The following is a 20,324-nucleotide window of genomic DNA, read 5'->3' as shown; positions in this document are numbered from 1 at the left end:
ATACTGGCAGAAACATTTGTTATCTTGCCAGTCCCCAACTAAACAGTGTCTAAAAGTCAAATCAACAGCTGAAAAACAGCCAAACATGTCTTCAATAAAACATAACGTGACCTACACACACTGCTTTGGTTTCTTTATAAAAAATTTTTGTTTTTGTTTTTTGCTTTGCCAGGTAGTTGCTAATGGAGACCACAGAGCAATGTCCTGGGCGGTAGTGCAGTGACATGGGTAGGGCCTGAGTGTGGGAAGCCTCCTGTGCAAAAACTCAAAAGATGAAGACGACACAGCCAGCTGGGTTCAAATCCTGGTGCTCACAGCCATGGAAGCCACACAACAGGACAAGCTGCTTGTCTCCCTGAACCTCAGTTTCCCCTTCTGTAAAAGGGTTAAAAATAAGAACTGCTTCAGTGTGATCGATGCTCTTAAGACAACTGTGACAACCACTGTACAAAATGGCTTTTTATTGTATATGACAAACCTAAGTTATGTTATTGTCATTATTACCGTCAGTGACTTAGAGAGAGGCCAAGGTAGGTGGGAGCCTCTCATTTGGCAAAGGCTGGGGGTGCAGCGGGGCTGTGAGTAGCCACAGGGGAGCTGGGGGGGAGGGGCGACGGGCCCCCAGGCGCATCTGAGCGGCAGCCCCTGGCCATGCTCTTCTTTGTCCTCCTCTTCTTCAAACAGACAGGCTCAGGGCATTCACCTCCCATGCATGCACATGTCAGACTCCAGACTTGGTGCACGGATACTTCAACACCAAATGATACAGAATTTTGCCTAAAAACCTGACACAACCACCATCCCACCCCACAGCAACATTCCACCAAGACCCCCACCTCCAGCCACTGCCCTGAATGCTCCCTCGCACACCCAGGGCACAAACCTGGACGGCCTGCCTGACGGGTGGCTGAAGCGGCAGCTCTGAGCTGGAGACAGGACCCGAGGCCCTTTCACCAGCCGGGCTCAGACAACACCGCTGCCAACACGTTTCCTTGTCCCACACAGCCACATTCACACAGAGGGGAACCTGAGGCTCACACACCGGAAGCAGCTTATACGAAGCCTTTTAACTACTGCCAAAGGTCTTGGCTGCAGTCCTTGGAGACTCAGGTGTCTACAGAATGGGGTCTACGTAGAAGGCAGGGGCATCCATACCGGAAGCCGGGGTCTGTACCGATCAGTTACTCTCAGGACAGGCTGGCAACCCAAGTTGTCAGTTTTGGGTCAAGTTGGCTCTGCAACTGTTCTGGATGGGATGGATGCCTCTCAGGTTCTCCGTCTGTAAATGAGGATGCAGGTACTGCACCAATCCACAGTTCGTACCGTAAAAAGGGAATACTCATTAAGGCACAGGCGGGGGCATTTCACCCAACTGTCAAAGGGCTGAGGTCCAGTCCCAGGGCTGGACAAACAGAACTAGAGTCCAGGACAACGGGTTCTAAGCTTGGCTCTCATATAGCCGATCTGCGTGACCTTGAACAAAGTCACTTTAGCTCTGTGGGCTGAGTTTCTTCATTGATAAAATTTTCTTCAGCTTCAAAAGCTAGATTCTGCAAGTCTCCTCGCAGCTGTAAATGCCTGATAAAACGGCCAAATACCAATGATAACGAAACTGGGGTCTCCAAGCCCGGACCTGAGGTCCTGTTACTCACGTACGCAGGAAGACCTCCGCCTCCCCTCCTGCCCCCGCCAAGCACTGCCCGGGCCGGGTGCCACAGGCCGGCAGGACTGGGCGCCCATTAGGTGCCAGCCAGGAGGAAGGAACACAATGCCGCGTCCGCACGCCTTCGAGACCCACGTGCACTGCTCCTTTAAATGTCCCGGCCCTGTAACACCCCGCACAGCGTCCACCCCGGCGGGGGCTCCAGCGGCCGGGTGGACCGGGCCCTGCTGAAGGCCCGAGGCCTGGGGCCCCTCCCCGCGCTCCTTCCACTCCCCAGTTCCGGGCCGGCCCCGCCGCTGTCCCGGCGCCCTCCCCTCCCCGGCCGCTGGAGCCGCAGCCCCGGAACCCTCCAAGGGGCCGCGACCCACCGCCGCGAACGGCGTGCGGAGGGCAGGGGCCGGCTCGCGGGTTGCGGCTCCACCCCGTGTCCTTCGAGCCGCGGGCGACCGGGCCGCGACCCGCGCGCGCGTTCCAGCCCGCTCACCTGCTCCGCCGCGGTGCTCCGGCATTGTTTACGCAGCTGGCAGAGCGCCCGCCGGACCCGGCGCCGGCGCAGACCCCGCCCCCGGCCCGCCCCGGCCCCACCCCCGCCCCGTAGGCGCCGCTACGCTCCCCGGTCCACGTCGGGGCCCCAACCTAAGCCGCGGCCCTGGAAAGGCAAGGGGAGCGAGAGAGGCCTGGCTTACCCCTATTCGCCGCAGGGACCGCGGAATGGACCTGACGTTGGACTGAGCACTGACCTTAGAGTGAGTGGAGGCTGGGCCTGTAATGTAAGAAGGCCTTGGCGTCAGCACCATAGGACGGTAGCGCATTTGCTTCGTGGACAGTCTCCTGTCTTGTAGTTTTAGGTCCCTGCATTCCAACCCCCCCACCCCACCCCCGGTATTTACTCACAATAAGGGAGCTCTAGTGGCCTGGCGTGAGCTAACATCTTGAGAGTTTTCCTGGTCTGTATTCTAGAGCTTCAAAACTACCAGATAAAATTGAACAGGAATGAAATTGCTACCCATGACCTGAGAATTGACCTGGAACGTTGTTTCCAGGATTTGGAGTCCAAGGGGTGAGTTGTCAATAATCTGATATTTCTGAGTGGCTTCATATTTTAAAAAGGTGAAGTTCACACAACATAAAATTAACCATTTTAAAGTGTGCAATTCAATGGCCTTTAGTACATTCACGGTATGGTACAATCCCAGCCACCTCTATCTAATTCTGAAACATTTCCATCACTCCAAAACAAAACCTCCTACCTATTTAAACGTTTCTTCACATCTCCTTCTGCCCTCAGTCCCTGGCAACCTATTTACCTATTTTGGATATTTCATATAAATGGAATTATAACAATATGTGACCTTTTGTAGCTGGCTTCTTTCACTTAGCATAAATGTTTTCAAGGTTCATCCACATTGTGGCATGTATCAGCACTTCATTCCTTTTTATGGCTGAATAATATTCCATTGCATGTATAAACCACAATTTGTTTATCTGTTCATCCACTGATGGGCCTTTGTGCTGTTTCCACCTTTTGGCTATTGTCAGTAGCACTGCTGTAGACATGCGTGTACAAATATTTGTCTGAATACCTGTTTTCAGTTCTTTGGGGTACATACCTAGGAGTTGAATTGCTAGATCAGATGGAAATTCTATTTTTAACTTTGTGAGGAACGATCAAACTGTTTTTCACGAGCCTGAACCATTTTACACGCCTACCAACAGTGAACAGAGGGTTCCAATTTCTCCACATTCTCCATCACTTGTTATTTAACATTAAAATTTAAAATTATTTATTGCCTTCCTAATGGGTATGAAGGTTTTGGTTTGGATCTCCCTGTTAACTAGTGATGTTGAGTGTCCTTCCTGTGCTTGTTGACCATTTGTATATCTTCAGAGAAATGTCTACTCAAGTCCTTTGCCCATTTCTAATTGGGTTATCTTTTTGTTATTGTAAATGGTTCTTTATATATTCTGGATATCAGACCCAATCAGATATATGATTTGCAAATATTTTCTCCCATTTTGTAGGTTGTCTTTTCACTTTCTGATAATATCCTTTAGTGCATACATGGCTTTAATTTTGATGAAGTCCAGTTTATCAATTTTTTCTTTTATTGCTTGTGCATTTGGTGTCATAGTCAAGAATCTATTGTCAAATCCAAAGTCATGAAGATTTACCTCTATGTTTTCTTCTAAGAGTGTTATGGTTTTAGCACTTACATTTAGATTGTTGATATGTTTTGAGTTAATTATTGTATATGGTGTGAGGTCCGGGTCCAGCTTCATTCTTTGGCATGTGGTTATCCAGTTGTCCCAGCACCATTTGTTGCAGAGACTGTTCTTTCCCCCTGTGAATGGTCTTGGCCCCCCTTGTCAAAAATCATTGGGCTATAGATAAATGGGAAAAAACAAATTTTAAAAAGAGCTATTTAAATGAAAATAAACCCAAGATGGAAATGGGGCAGGTCCGCATTTTGACAGACAAAATAATGATCCAAATAATAACCTTTGATAAATTAGAGAAATGAATTACAAGTAACAGAAACAATGATTAAACAATAGGTTCTTTAAAATGTAAAGATCCTTCAGGGTCATAAACTCAACGCTAACTGATGTATGAGTCATCTCTGCAGAATCCCCAAGAAAGGACTGCCCAGCCAGGTTTGTCGTTGTTTTGGGAACTTTCAGTATTGTACTTTATTGAGAGGTTGAATTTCAGCCCCTAATGTGGAGCATAAAGACTTGTAAAATGAGTTTAGGAGGTATTCCCTCTTCCATTTTCTGGTAGAGTTTGAGAAGGATTGGTGTTAGTTCTTCTTTAAAGGTTTTGTAGAATTCACCCAGAGAAGCCATCTGATCCTGCCTTTGAAGAAATTTTTGATCACTGATTCGATCTCTTACTACTGATTCAATCCCTTTACTTTTTATAGGTTTGTTCAGATTTCCTATTTCTTGTTGAGTCAGTTTTGGTAATTTGTGTGTTTCTAGGAATTTGTCCATTTTCTGTAGATTATCTAATTTGTTGGTGTATAATTGTTCATAGTATGCCCTTATAATTCTTTGTTTTTCTTCAGGGGTCATAATGATGTCCCCACTGTCATTCTGATTTTAATTATTTAATTATACCTTTTCTCTTTTTTATCAGTCTAGCTAAAAGTTTGTCAATTTTATTGAGCTTTTCAAATTTTTCATTTTAGTTATTGTACATTTCAGCTCCAGAATTATTTCTGTTTGGTTCCTTTTTATAAGTTCTGTCTCTTTGTTGATCTCTTCTATTCGTTTATACATTGATTGTTCTCTGGTTTCCTTTAGTTCTATGTCCACAGTTTCCTTGAGCTATTTGAGCATATTTAAGACAGTTCATCTAAAGTCTTTGTCTTAGCAAGTCCAATTTCTGGGCTTCCTCAGAGATGGTTTCTGCCAAATTCTTTTTCCTGTGAATGAGTCATACTTCTTCTTTGTATGTCTTGTAATTTTTTGTTGACAACTAGACAATTTGAATATTGTGGCAGCTCTGGAAATCAGATTCTGTATCCCTTGGCAAGGTTTGCCGTTATTGCTTGTTAAGGGTTACAATCATCCATTTGTTTAGTGACATTTCCAAACTATGTTTGCAGACTGTATTCCTTTTTTTAATTTAATTTTTATTTTATATTGGGGTATAGTTGATTTACAATGTTGTGTTAGTTTCAGGTGTACGGCAAAGTGATTCAGTTATACATATACATATATCCACTCTTTTTCAGATTCTTTTCCCATATAGGTTATTGAAGAATATTGAGTATAGTTCCCTGTGCTATACAGTAGGTCCTTGTTGATTATCTATTTTATATATAGTAGTGTGTATCTGTTCATCTCAAACTCCTAATTTATCCCCTTTCCCCTTTGGTAACCATAAGTTTGTTTTCGAAGTCTGTGAGTCTGTTTCTGTTTTGTAAATAAGCTCATTTGTATCATCTTTTAAAATTCCACATATCAGTGATATCATATGATATTTGTCTTTCTGTCTGACTGACTTCACTTAGTATGATAATCTCTAGGTCCATCCATGTTGCTGCAGATGGCATTATTTCATTCTTTTTTTATGGCTGAGTAATATTCTATTGTATATATGTACCACATCTTCTTTATCCATTCCTCTGTCGATGCACATTTAGATTGCTTCCACGTGCAGACTGTATTCCAATCATGTGTAGTCACTGAGGTCTCTGTTCCATTATCTCATTGGTCAGCCACTGACTTGACACAGATTTCCTTAAATACCTGGAGTTCACCCCCACCCTGCCCCAAATTAGAAGAAACCTCTCCTGGTCTTTGTAGATTGGCCCTGAGCTGGGTTCTCCTGCTGCACTTAACCAGGCCACCTGCAACTCTGCCTTAGTCTTTGTTTCCTGCTTGCATGGAAGATTAGCCAAAAGTGCAAGCCTAGGGTCCCCTCAGGTCTTTTCTGAGCATGTGTCTGGCCCTGGACATGTGTGTTGTAGTCTGGATTTCCTGATATAAGAAGTAGCCCTTCAAAGCCCTTGTTCTTCCAGTATCTTCCTCCTCAGGCTTCCCCTTTCCAGGCTTTTTGGTTTGTCTGCTGCTTAACCCCATCTGCCGCCCCTTGCCCCAGACAACTGTGGGTACTGTATGTTTTTAAATCCTTTCAAAAGATGCCACCTGGGAAGCTGCTCCAGTCTGAGGGGAGTGAAGCAAATGTCAGCCTCTGCACCCTCACGGACCTGCCAGCTGGGCCAAAATGTACAGCCACATTTTTGAGAACAAGGTCTGTATTGCCCACTTTGGCATCAGCAAGCCACAGCAGGGATTCAGGCTGTTGTCCCCCTGGCTGCTGCTGGGCTGGGGAATGGGAGATGGTGGGTGGGTAAGCAAAAATTTCTTACTGAAATAGCAGCCTCTTTCTTCATGAGTCACTCCCCTGGTTGCTCTAAGTTTTTTTTTTTTTTTATTAGATTCCAGAGTTCCAGAAAAGCTGATTCTGTCAGACTTTATCAGCTTAATGGTTGCTTAAGTGGAGGTACTGATTCTTGGAGCCCCTGGTCTGCCATTTTCCATGACATCACTCCTAAGTAGCCTGACTTTTACCACTGAACACTATTGACTGAAAAATTTTCTCCTTGATGCCGTGCTCGCCTTATTTCTCTCCATGGTGGATTTCACCTCCTCTGCCCATTGTTGCTTCCAGGCGTCACTGGAGTTCTGTTCTCACTGTGCACACTCTTCTTGGGGAATCCACCCATGACCTAAGCTGCCACCTCTATGTTGATGAATCTCCAACTTAGTCCTCTCCCCAGAGCCCCAGACATGTGGACCCCTACTCATGGACCACTCCACTCAGAAATCCCACAGATCACTCTAGGTGAAGCCGTGTGAGTAAGTTCTGGCTAATGGGATGGAAGGAGAAGAGGTACATCCTTACTCTTATTCTTCTTGCTCTCTGGAACGTGGAGGTGATAACCAGAGCTCAAGCAGCCGTCTTGGACCGTGACGACCATGAGGATGGAGAATCAATAAAATGGAGGGAGCTCTGTCTTTGATGATTGTGGAGCCACTAGCTTAGAATTGCTTACCTCCTTACTGTGTTTCAGGGAGAGAAAAACAATTTTATCTTGTTCAACAGGCCATTGTTATTTTTTGACTCCCTCACATGAAACTAAGCCAAAGCTTGCTTAATGCACAAGATTGTTCCAGCCCTATTCCCCTTACACATTGTTCCACTGGCGGTACTAAGCTACATGCACCTCTCTCTGCTAGCATTCCTTTGCACAGCATCTACTGCAGACAAGTCACTTTCCTCCCTCACTTCCTGTGAACATCTCTAGAGCAGGACCTATACATTTCTTGGATTCTTGACATGTCAACTTTTTAAAGCAAGAAAAAGAGGAATAGGGAATGGACAGTTCTTGGACCCCATTTATATGTGCTTTACATTTTATTTGTCTTAACTTGAACCATTAGAACAACTCTGGAGGGGTGGAACGTTATTATTGCTCTTTTATATATGGGGAAATAGAAGTCAACAAAGACAAAGATGTTTCCCAAATATACATGGATAACGAGGGGCAGAATTAAGTGTAGACCTTGAGTCTGTCTGACCTGATGCAGCAGCCCTCTTTAGCCCACTTAGAAGGTTCCATGTCAGTGCATCAGCTGGGCTGTGGCTGAGTAATCTTTGATGAATTAATTCCCTTCATGGTTCTCCTTTGAGATTGTCACTCTCAGCTGCTTTTCACATGCTGGTTTGTGAAGGATGAGTAAGCACCTTCCTGAACCTGACCTCGGTTCCAGAAGGGGTGGTTTCTGCTTCAGGTTTTGGTGTGCAGGGGATTTTAAGTTTCCTCAAAAAATTAAAACTAGAACTACCATATGGTCTAGCAATTCCACTCCTAGGTATTTATCCAAAGAAAATGAAAACACTACTCCGAAAAGATATATCCACCCCTATGTTCATTGTAGCATTGTTTACAATAGCCAAGATAGGGAAGCAACCTAAGTGTAAATAATTTTTAAATTTTTGAACAACGTCCATACTGTTTTCCATAGTGGCTGCACCAACTTACATTGCTACCACCAGTGTACAAGGGTTCCCTTTTCTCCACATCCTTGCCAACACTTGTTATTTCTTCTCTTTTTGATAATAGCCATTCTGACAGGTGTGAAGTGATATCTCATTGTGCTTTTGATTTGCATTTTCCTGATGATTAGTGATGTTGAACATCTTTTCATGTGTGTTGGTCATCTGTATATCTTCTTTGGAAAAATGTCTATTTAGCTCCTCTGCCCATTTTTTAATTGGGTTATTCGTTTTTCTGATGTTGGGTTGTATATTTTGGATATATTATATTTGTATATTTTGGATATTAACTCCTTATCAGATGTATTATTTGCAAATACCTTCTCCCATTCAGTAGGCAGCCTTTTCATTTTGTTGATGGTTTCCTTTGCCATGCAAAAGCTTTTTAGCTTGATGTAGTGCTATTTGTTTATTTTTGCTTTTGTTTCCCTTGCCTGAATAGACAGATCCAAAAAAATATGCTAAGACCAATGTCAAAGAGCCTACTGCCTATGTTTTCTTCTAGGAGTTTTATGGCTTCATAAAACCTATGGTTTAGGTCTTACATTTAAGACTTTAATCCATTTTGAGTTTATTTTTGTGTATAGTGTGAGAAAGTGGTCCAGTTTGATTCTTTTGCAAGTGGCTGTCCACTTTTCCCAACACCATTTATTGACAAGGCTGTCTTCCCCCCACTGTTTATTCTTGCCTCCTTTGTCATAGATAAATTGACATATAAGGGTGGGTTTATTTCTGGGTTCTCTATTCCGTCCCATTGATCTATGTGTCTGTGCCAGTATCATACTGTTTTGATGACTGTAGTTTATAACATAGTTTGAAATCAGGGATTGTGATAACCTCCAGCTTTGTTCTTCTTTCTCAAGATTGTTTTGGCTATTCAGGATCTTTTGTGTTTCCATACAAGTTTTAGAATTATTTGTTCTAGTTCTGTGAAAAATACCATGGATATTTTGATAGGCATTGAATGGACTCTGTAGATTGCCTTGGGGCGTATGGGCATTTTAACAATATTAATTCTTCCAAACCATGACCGTGTTATATCTTTCCATTTGTCTTTGTCATCTTCAGTTTCTTTCATCAGTGTCTTATAGTTTTCCAAGTATAGGTCTTTTACCTCCTTGGTTAGACTTATTCCTGGGTATTCTTTTTGATGCAATTGTAGATGGGATTGTTTTCTTAACACATTATTGACCAGAGATGTATTAATCCGTTTTTAGAGAGTGATACAACTAACATCACGTGCAAAGTTGTTAGAACTTAAAATTGATCAGGGGTTCATTATAGAACTCATGATTGTCGTTATCATTCACATTTTGCTCCATTAGGTTTTTGTTCCAACCTTGTGTATATTATAAATGTAAAATTTTCTAAAACGACACATCACAGAATTTTGAGTGAGGAAGAATTTTTCGGTGAATTTTATGCAGATACTTTCTCTGATTGTCCGAGTGACATATATACTAGTGTCTCAGAAGATGATAGTTCTTCAGAATATAGTTCTGATTCAGACGATGTGAATATTAGGCCAAAAAAAGACAAAAAACCTTAGTGATTGATTCTGATACAGAAAGTGAAAATGAAACTCATGGTGCTGGAGAATGCTCCTTTGCTTCTACAGAAGAGTGAATTGAAGACAACATTTCATGAAAATTAGAAGACTTTACAGGTGAGTCAGGTGTAACTGTTGAATGTAATAAACCCACAAAGTGTTAGTGAAATAACATAATTATTTTTGGCTGGCCAAAATAAAAATCACCGGCCATAGGCATTAGTTTCTGCAAAAATCCCCCAGTCAATAATGAGTTAATTTTATTTTTATTTTCTGATAGTTCATTGTTAGTGTATAGAAATACAACAGCTTTCAGTATATTAATTGTGTATCCTGCAACTTCACTAAATTTATTTCTTAGTTCTAATAGTTTTTTGGTTGATGTTTTTAGGATTTTCTATGTATAGTATCACGTCATCCGAAAACAGTGACAGTTTTACTCCTTCCTTTCCAATTTGAATTCCTTTTATTTCTTTTTCTTGTCTGATTGCTGTGGCTAGGACTTCCAATACTATGTCGAATAAAAGTGGTAAGAGTGGGCATCCTTGTTTCTGATTTTAGAGAAACATTTTCAGTTTTTCACCCTTGAGTATAATGTTGGCTGCTAGTTTGTCATATATAGCCTTTATTATGTTGAGGTATGTTCCCTCTATAACTGCTTTATTGAGAGTTTTTATCATAAAGAGGTGTTAGATTTTGTTAGAAAGCTTTTTCTGCATCTATTGAGATGATACTGTGATTTTTGTTCTTCATTTTGTTAATGTGGTGTATCACATTGATTGATTTGTAGATAATGAACCATCCTTGCATCCCTGGGATAAATCCCACTTGATCATGGTATATGTATGATCCCTTTAATGTATTGTTGAATTTGGCTTGCTAATATTTCCTTAAGGACTTTTGCATCTGTGTTCATCAGTGATATTAGCCTGTAATTTTCTTTTTTTGTGGCGTCTTTGTCTGCTTTCAGGTAAATGCTGGCTTCATAAAATGAGTTTGGGAACATTCTTTCCTCTTCAGTTTTTTGGAATAGTTTGACATTAATAGTTTGGTATTAATTCTTCTTTAAATATTTGGTAGAAGTCATCTGTGAAGCAGTCTGGTCCTGGACTTTTGTTTGTCAGGAGGTTTTTTTTTTTAAATTACTGATTCAATTTCATTACTGGTAATTAGTCTGTTCATATTTTCTATTTCTTTCTGATTCAGTCTTGGGAGATTGTATGTTTCTAGGAATGTATCCATTTCTTCTAGGTTGTCCATTTTATTGACATATAATTGTTCATAGTAATCTCTTATGAGTTTTTGCATTTCTGTGGTGTCAATTGTAACTTTTCCTCTTTCATTTCTGATTTTATTGATTTGGGTCCTCAATCTGTTTTTCTTGATGAGTCTGGCTAAAGGTTTATCAATTTTGTTTGTTTTTTCAAAGAACCAGCTCTTAGTTTCATTAATCGTTTCTTTTTCTTTTTCTTTCTTTTTTTTTTTTTTGCGGTACGCGGGCCTCTCACTGTTGTGGCCTCTCCCGTTGCAGAGCACAGGCTCCGGACACGCAGGCTCAGTGGCCATGGCTCACAGGCCCAGCCGCTCCGCAGCATGTGGGATCTTCCCAGACCGGGGCACAAACCTGTGTCCCCTGCATCGGCAGGCGGACTCTCAACCACTGTGCCACCAGGGAAGCCCTTTTCTTTTGTTTTTAAAGTGTCTATTTCATTTCTTTCTGCTCTGCTCTTGACGATTTCTTTCCTTCTGCTAACTTTGGGCTTTGTGTGTTCTTTTTTCTAGTTTTTCAGGCATAAGTTTAGGTTGTTTATTTGAGATCTTTATTATTCCCTGAGGTGGGCTTGTATCGCTATAAACTTCCGTCTCAAGGCTGCTTTTGCTCTGTCCCATAGGTTTTGGACTGTTGTGTTTTCAAGTCTGGAACAGTTTCTTTGCCTCCCCTTTGAGCCATGCAAAGCCACTTTCCATGATACACCATGTTTGGATAGTCTCACCTGTAGGGTTTCAGGACAGAGCCAGTCTGCCAGCTATGAAACCCAGCCATGGGCCAGTTGCTGGCAACAGATCTGCAGTATTGCCAGTCATGGGTGACACTGTGGATAGAAGGGATGCTTGAAGGACACCCTGAAACAGCTCTTGCCAGTATGTCTAGAAATTGCCAGCAATTGCCTGAAAGATTATGTCGATTCGCGTAATGACTCACATTTACATCATTTTCTCTGCATGATAGCTAGGATGGCTCATCTCTCCTCAGAGGATGTTTGTATTATTATTATTATTATTATTTGGCTGCAGCTTGCGGGGTCTTATTTCCCTGAACCAGGGATTGAACCTGGGGCCCTGGCAGTGAGAGCACCGAGTCCTAACCACTGGACCACCAGGGAATTCCCGATGTTTGTGTTATTTTAAAGGAGTTCCTATGATGTCTGCTTTTACCATTTCAATAATTTAAGCTAGACATTTTCTAACTTTTTGGTTTTGCTACCCCTTTATGCTCTCAAAACTGAGGACTCCAAAAAGCTTTTGTTTATGTGGACTATATCTATCAATATTTATGGTATTAGAAATTAAAACTGAGAAATTTAAAAAATTTATTCTTTTTAAAGTAATAACCAGTGACATATTAACATAACATTTTAATGAAAAATAACTATATGTTACCGCAAAAAATTAGCGAGAAAAGTGGCACTGTTTTACATTTGTGGTAGGTAGAATAATGTCCCCCAAAGAAGTCTATACCCTATTCCCTAGAACCTGTGAATATGTTAACTTTAAATGGCAAAGGGACTTTGTAAATGTGACTAGGGTTAAGGACCCTGAGATGGGGAGTTTTCCTGGATTGTCCAGGTGGGCTTAGTCGCACAAATCCTTAAAAGTGCAGAACCTTTCCTGGCTGTGGTCGGAAGGAGATGCAACAACTAAAGAAGAGTCAGAGGGAAATGCAGTGTTGCTGGCTTTGAATATAGAGGAAAGAGACCTCAAGCCAAAGAAAGAGCGTGGCCTCTACAAGTTGGAAAAGGCAAGGAGACACATTCTCCATTAGAGCCTCAAAAAAGGAGCACAGCCCTGTAACACCTGTTAGTCCCGTAAGACGTGTGTTGGACTTCTGCCCTACAGAACTGTAGGGTAATAAGCATGTGTTACTAAGCCACTAAGTTTGCGGTAATTTTTTATAACAGCAAGAGAAAACTAATACAACATTTTTGCAAATTTCTTTAATGTCTGGCTTATAAGAAGACAACTGGATCCTCACATCTGCTTCTGCATTCAATCTTTTGTGATATGCCGCTTTGGTGGAAGTATACGAAGAAAATTTGACCTTGCATAGATTTAAAGTTGGAAAACGTAAGAATGTTTCAATAGCCTTCTCAGATCATTGTGGATTATTCTGATACTATGCTAAGTTTAACAATTGTAATTTCTTATAGTTGCAGAGTGGAGTCTGAAATGATATCAATAACTTTTCATATCTGTTACATTAAAATGCATTGATCTCTCTTGAACTTTAATGGATCCTTTTACCCATGCATGATTTTATAACATCATGTATTGACTGTTTAGAAAAACATTGGTTCACTGATTATGCAGATCTTCCAAATATTAACACACTTAATTTTACAATATAAAAAACACAAATCTTTAATATCATCACCAATCTCATCCGGAAAATCTTTATGTGCTGGGAAGCTATTAAAGTCAGTATAGCAGATACAAGTTTTCTAGAATTCTCATTTTCACTTGAAAGCTTACATTTTGTCATTAGCAACACATACCATCAGTATCTCCCTATGACTTGTTTCCCTTTGAAATGATAGACTCACTTTGTTCATTTTCAAGAAAATGTCTGCCAGGTACACAAGTCTGAATAGCTTTCAGTTGTCCATCATACTTCCAAGCAAAAATGATGTTCTCTAGAAAAAGCAGCTAGTGCAGCTTACGTGTAAGCGTAATCACGTGAGTGCTTTTCATAGAGACAACCAAGACACTTCAGATTGTAGCAGAAATGCTTGTTGCCTGCTTCCCATTTCACTACACAGAATATTAAAAGGATTATAAATCAAGGGTAGAGATTAAATAAAATGGATAACCTTTACTGATTTCTTTTGTACGTTCTCAGTTGAATCTGACTCTTAAAAAGTCACTAATTTGTGACAGTGACTGATGTAATGACTACCAGTACTGTTTGGCGCTGCTGAGTTCTTCTACACTCCGACACCAGAAGTTTTACCTGCCATTGTTTTTGTTCCATCAGTGCACATGTCAACATAGTGAGAAAGAATAATAATAAAATCTTAGTATTAGTATGAAAACCATATTGCCCACACATACCCTAGGGGTCTGCAGATCGCACTTGGAGAACCACCAATTGAAGCCGTTTTCTCTCCGGGCTCTACCTTCGTTCAATATTTCTATGGCGTGAAGCGGATGGGAGCAGCATTTTGGTGTTTGTTTCTTTAAACCATTTCAAGGATGTGCATATCACCTTGTCATTTTTCTTACAAGATTTATGAAATTAAATTATACTTTGTAGACAACTCGGCAAACATTTTTTGTAATAGCCTGCACTTTCTTATTTTCTTTGGTTGTGTGTACCACTCTACACGTGTTGGTTTAGGAAGGAAAGTAGTAGCTGTCCAATAGTCGTGCCCACTGAGTGAGGAATTACTTTAGTGAACGTGGAGGGAAAAGGTGTGATGCATGTTAAGGTAATCGAACAAGGAAGCCATTAGACTGAATTGGCTCTAATGCCTTGGTGTCCCACGCAGGCAAACCAAAACCTAAGCCAGAGTTGATGCACTTGAACCAGAGAAAATGAAACTTAAGAACCACCAACCACAAACAGCCAACTAGGCTTTCCCCAATAAGGCAACTAACTGCTTAAGCTGTGGCCAATCAAATAATTTCCTTGCTTTGCTTCTTCTCTGTAAAACCCCTCCCCTAGCTCCTGTCAGTGAGAGCTCCTAATCACCTTTGGTTTGGTGCTGCCCAATTAAATCAATGTGGACTCAAATAAACTCTTAAAAAAAAAAAAAAAGTTAATGTGCCTCAGCTTATCTTTTTTTTTTTTTTGTGGTACGCGGGCCTCTCACTGTTGTGGCCTCTCCCGTTGCGGAGCACAGGCTCAGCGGCCATGGCTCACGGGCCCAGCCGCTCCGCGGCATGTGGGATCTTCCTGGACCGGGGCACGAACCCGTGTCCCCTGCATCGGCAGACGGACTCTCAACCACTGCGCCACCAGGGAAGCCCTATATGAACCATTTTATAGCCTACGTTTTTTCCCTTAACATTGCATTATATTCATGTATTACTATGTAGTTTTCATAAACATTATTTGAAATAGTGGGACAATATTCCAGTGAATAGATACACCACACTATGTTTAACCATTCACTTACTGTTGTACTTTTTAGATTACTTCCAATTTAAAAAATTTTAGGGCATAGATTTCTTTGTATTTAGAATTATTTCCTTTAGGATGAATCTGCATAAATGAAATTATTGGGGCTTTTGAAGAATATTATGAAATTGCTTTTCAAAAGATTTGCATTAAGGTTTACTCCCCTCCAGCAAGGTGTGAGACTGTCTCTTCCCTCTACCCTGGCTATTTTTAGAAATTACAGTTTTTATAAAATTGTTTGCTAATTTTTTTGAATTTTATTTATTTTTTTATACAGCAGGTTCTTATTAGTTATCTATTTTATACCTATTAGTGTATATATGTCAATCCCAATCTCCCAATTCATCACACCACCACACCCCCACTTTCCCCCCTTGGTGTCCATATGTTTGTTCTCTACATCTGTGTCTCTATTTCTGCCTTGCAAACCGGTTCATCTGTACCATTTTTCTAGATTACATATATATATATTAATATACAATATTTGACTGACTTCACTCTGTATGACAGTCTCTAGGTCCATCCACATCTCTACAAATGACCCAATTTCGTTCCTTTTTATGGCTGAGTAATATTCCATTGTATATATGTACCACATTTTCTTTATCCATTTGTCTGTCGATGGGCATGTAGGTTGCTTCCATGACCTGGCTATTGTAAATTGTGCTGCAGTGGACATTGGGGTTCATGTGTCTTTCTGAATTATGGTTTTCTCTGGGTATATGCCCAGTAGTGGGATTGCTGGGTCATATGGTAACTCTATTTTTAGTTTTTTAAGGAACCTCCATACTGTTCTCCATAGTGGCTATATCAGTTTACATTCCCACCAAAAGTGCAAGAGGGTTTCCTTTTCTCCACACCCTCTCCAGCATTTGTTGTTTGTAGATTTTCTGATGATGCCCATTCTAACCAGTGTGAGGTGATACCTCATTGTAGTTTTGATTTGCATTTCTCTGGTAATTAGTGATGTTGAGCAGCTTTTCATGTGCCTCTTGGCCATCTGTATGTCTTCTTTGGAGAAACGTCTATTTAGGTCTTCTGCCTTTTTTTTTTTAACATTTTTATTGGAGTATGATTGCTCTACAATGGTGTGTTAGTTTCTGCTTTATAACGAAGTGAATCAGTTATACATATACATATATCCCCATATCTCTTCCCTCTTGCGTCTCCCTCCCTCCCACCCTCCGTATCCCACCCTTCTAGCTGGTCACAAAACACCGAGCTGATCTCCCTGTGCTATGCGGCTGCTTCCCACTAGGTATCTATTTTACATTTGGTAGTGTATATATGTCCATATATACACTTTGTCCCAGCTTACCCTTCCCCCTCCCCATGTCCTCAAGTCCATTCTCTCGTAGCTTTGTATCTTTATTCCCATCTTGCCCCTAGGTTCTTCGTGACCATTTTTTTTTTTTAGATTCAATATATATGTGTTAGCATATGGTATTTGTTTTTTCTTTCTGACTTACTTCACTCTGTATGACAGACTCTAGGTCCATCCACCTCACTACAAATAACTCAATTTCATTTCTTTTTATGGCTGAGTAATATTCCATTGTATATATGTGCCACATCTTCTTTATCCATTCATCTGTCAATGGACACTTAGGTTGCTTCCATGTCCTGTCTATTGTAAATAGAGCTGCAATGAACATTGTGGTACATGACTCTTTTTGAATTATGGTTTTCTCAGGGTATATGCCCAGTAGTGGGATTGCTGGGTCATATGGTAGTTCTATTTTTAGTTTTTTAAGGAACCTCCATACTGTTCTCCATAGTGGCTGTATCAATTTACATTCCCACCAACAGTGTATGAGGGTTCCCTTTTCTCCACACCCTCTCCGTCATTTATTGTTTGTAGATTTTTTGATGAAGGCCATTCTGACCGGTGTGAGATGATATTGCATTGTAGTTTTGTTTTTTTTATTTGCAGTACGCGGGCCTCTCACTGTTGTGGCCTCTCCCGTTGCAGAGCACAGGCTCCGGACGCGCAGGCTCAGCGGCCATGGATCACGGGCCTAGCCGCTCCACAGCATGTGGGATCTTCCTGGACCGGGGCACGAACCCGTGTCCCCTGCATCGGCAGGCAGACTCTCATCCACTGCGCCACCAGGGAAGCCCCGCATTGTAGTTTTGATTTGCATTTCTCTAATGATTAATGATGTTGAGCATTTTTTCATGTGTTTGTTGGCAATCTGTATATCTTCTTTGGAGAAATGTCTATTTGGGTGTTCTGCCCATTTTTGGATTGGGTTGTTTGTTTTTTTGATATTGAGCTGCATGAGCTGCTTGTAAATTTTAGAGATTAATCCTTTGTCAGTTGCTTCATTGCAAATATTTTCTCCCATTCTGAAGGTTGTCTTTTTGTCTTGTTTATGGTTTCCTTTGCTGTGCAAAAGCTTTGAAGTTTCATTAGGTCCCATTTGTTTATTTTTGTTTTTATTTCCATTTCTCTAGGAGGTGGGTCAAAAAGGATCTTGCTGTGATTTATGTCATAGAGTGTTCTGCTTGTGTTTTCCTCTAAGAGTTTGATAGTGTCTGGCCTTACATTTAGGTCTGTAATCCATTTTGAGTTTATTTTTGTGTATGGTGTTAGGGAGTGTTCTAATTTCATTCTTTTACATGTAGCTGCCCAGTTTTCCCAGCATCACTTATTGAAGAGGCTGTCTTTTCTCCATTGTATATCCTTGCCTCCTTTGTCATAGATTAGTTGACCAAAAGTGCGTGGGTTTATCTTTGGGCTTTCTATCCTGTTCCACTGATCTATATTTCTGTTCTTGTGCCAGTACCATATTGTCTTGATTACTGTAGCTTTGTAGTATAGTCTGAAGTCAGGGAGTCTGATTCCTCCAGCTCCTTTTTTTTTCCCTCAAGATTACTTTGGCTATTCGGGGTCTTTTGTGTCTCCATACATATTTTAAGATTGTTTTCATTCTAGTTCTGTAAAAAAATGCCATTGGTAATTTGATAGGGATTACATTGCATCTGTAGATTGCTTTGGGTAGTATAGTCATTTTCACAATATTGATTCTTCCAAACCAAGAACATGGTATATCTCTCCATCTGTTTGTGTCATCTTTTATCTCTCCATCTGTTTGTGTCATCTTTGCTAATTTTTCAAGATTAAAAAAATACAAGAACAACTCCATGTTGTTATAAATTACACTGATTGCTAGGAAGTATGAATCTTTTTCTATATTCATTTACATTTTTTCTTTTGTGAATTGCCTATTGAGTCTTAAGTGTATGTATCCTTTGGTGTCTCGATGCTTTTCTTAATAATTTATATGAGCTTTTGTAATAAGGATATTGGCCCCATTCAGGTATTTGCTATGAATATTTTCTGAGCTAACACAAAGGATCAGGTGAAACTGGACTGACCTGAGGCAGAGATCTTGCCAGTATCAAATTTATGACTATAGTAATCAAGAGGCACATGCAAAGCAGGGGGAAGTCTGAGGCATCCCCGGTGGTTCCTGGGTCTGTCCTTCCTGCTTGGACATGTGCTCCCTGGCTCACAATAATATATGAAGTCTCTAATGAGGTTTGCGGGGCACCTCACACAGTGCGGGGCGGGCGGTGGGGGTGGGGAGTGGCACTTAGGTCATCTAAATTTAGGTCATCTCTATTTTATACCCAATAGTTGTACAACTATAATATTACCCTTTCCAGTCATAAATCCAGAGTCTAGGTCTGTTTATGATAAGCCATTCTAAACCAGAGACGTCATGCTGAAAGAATTTAGTTTATAAGCACTCTCCTCCTAGCAAATATCCAGTTGTCAGTATATTTACAAGGGGATTAGACCAGGTCGCTGGTCTTTCTTTCCCTGGGAATGTCCCCCACTAATCGGAAGAGGAATGGGTCCAAGCCAGCTGCCTAACTTCTTTCCCCCTCATTTCCCAAGGTAGCTGTTTGCATTAAAAAAATGTTTTTCTTTTGGACTCTAGAAGTTCTTAAAAACTGTAGTGTAATTAAGGGGGTTTCTGGTTTCAACAATGACAGAGTAGCTTATATTAGTCTAATCCTCTTACAGACAACAGTTATAAACTCTAGACAAAATATTTCAAAAATACATTATTTTAAGACACTGGAGAGCAAAGAAAGCAGGCAGAAACTGGAGAGTATTTGACTCTTGAGGAGGGAGGTGCACTCTGTAAATCCTGCTTTCCTGTGACTTGCCCCTGGAGGCACTGACCAATCTGTAAGAGCTTGGGGTGACTAAAAGTCAAGTAGGAAGCCACAGTAAGTCACAGACACAGTCAAATGTATCCTAAGACACAAAGTTAGGTACCAGAGCATGGAGTTTGAGGCTGGCAGAGTAAATAGAAATTGGGGGAGGCCATCCTGGAAGGAAGGAGCCACAGAGTGGAGAGCCCCCTCCCAAATCTGCATGTAAATTCCCCCCAAAGCCATGGCTGACCCCTGAACTGTATTACTGTATCACCAGAGGTGAAGGGCATTCTATAATGATAAAAGAGACATTTCATCAGGAAGATACAACCATCCTAATTATGTCTGTATCTAACAATAGAGGTTCCAAGCTCATGAAACAAAAACTGAGAACTGAAGGGAGAAGTAGAAAAACTCACAATCATGGTTGGAGAGAGCTTAACCATCCTCTCTTAGGAATTGATAAAATGAGACAGAACGCATACACGCACGCACGCACGCACGCACACAACAGTAATGATAAAGATTGGAACAACACTATCTATGGCTGCTATAACAAATTACTGCAAAGTTGATGGCTAAAAATACAAAATAACTCTCTCACAGTTCTGGAGGTCGGATGTCTGAAATCAGTTTCTCTGGCCCCAAATCAAGGTGCCAGTGGGCAGCACTGCCTTTGGAGGCTCTGTTTCCTTGCCTTTTCCAGCTTCCAGAGCTGCATCCTTGGTTTGCAGTCCCTTCCTCCACCTGCAAAGCCAGAAATGTAGCATTTTCCTTCACATTTCCTTCTTCTCTGTAGTCAAATGTCCCTGTGCCTGCTTCTTACAAGGACCACTTGTGATTACATTTAGGGCCCACCTTGGATAACCCATGATAATCTTCTCATCTCAAGATCCTTAACTTAGTCACACATGTAAAGCCCCTTTTGCCCTTGTATAGAAAACCCACACCACTCCTGTGAGTCTCTCCT

At 41.2% G+C, this 20,324-nt stretch overlaps 1 protein-coding gene across 8 annotated transcripts in view; it reads right to left on the bottom strand.

Annotated features, from left to right (window-relative positions):
• Nucleotides 1-2,641, bottom strand: part of PSEN2 (presenilin 2) — a 34,739-nt gene extending 32,098 nt beyond the window's left edge. For 3 of the 8 annotated variants that reach the window (XR_014326039.1, XR_014326040.1, XR_014326041.1), the window contains exon 1: nt 1,156-1,955. The gene's annotated coding sequence lies outside the window, so the exon portion shown is untranslated. Of the gene's footprint in view, nt 1-1,155; nt 1,956-2,147; nt 2,168-2,553 lie in introns of those variants that run through there. The other 5 variants (XR_014326042.1, XR_014326043.1, XM_082834681.1 and 2 more) reach the window with 3 other exon arrangements.
• Between the last annotated feature and the right edge of the window lie 17,683 nt (nt 2,642-20,324).

Source organism: Leucopleurus acutus, assembly GCF_964270905.1.
Source record: "Leucopleurus acutus genome assembly, chromosome: 2".
Classification (NCBI taxonomy): domain Eukaryota; kingdom Metazoa; phylum Chordata; class Mammalia; order Artiodactyla; family Delphinidae; genus Leucopleurus; species Leucopleurus acutus.
Note: the sequence above shows the minus strand (reverse complement) of the source record. Positions and strands in the feature narration are given on the sequence as shown.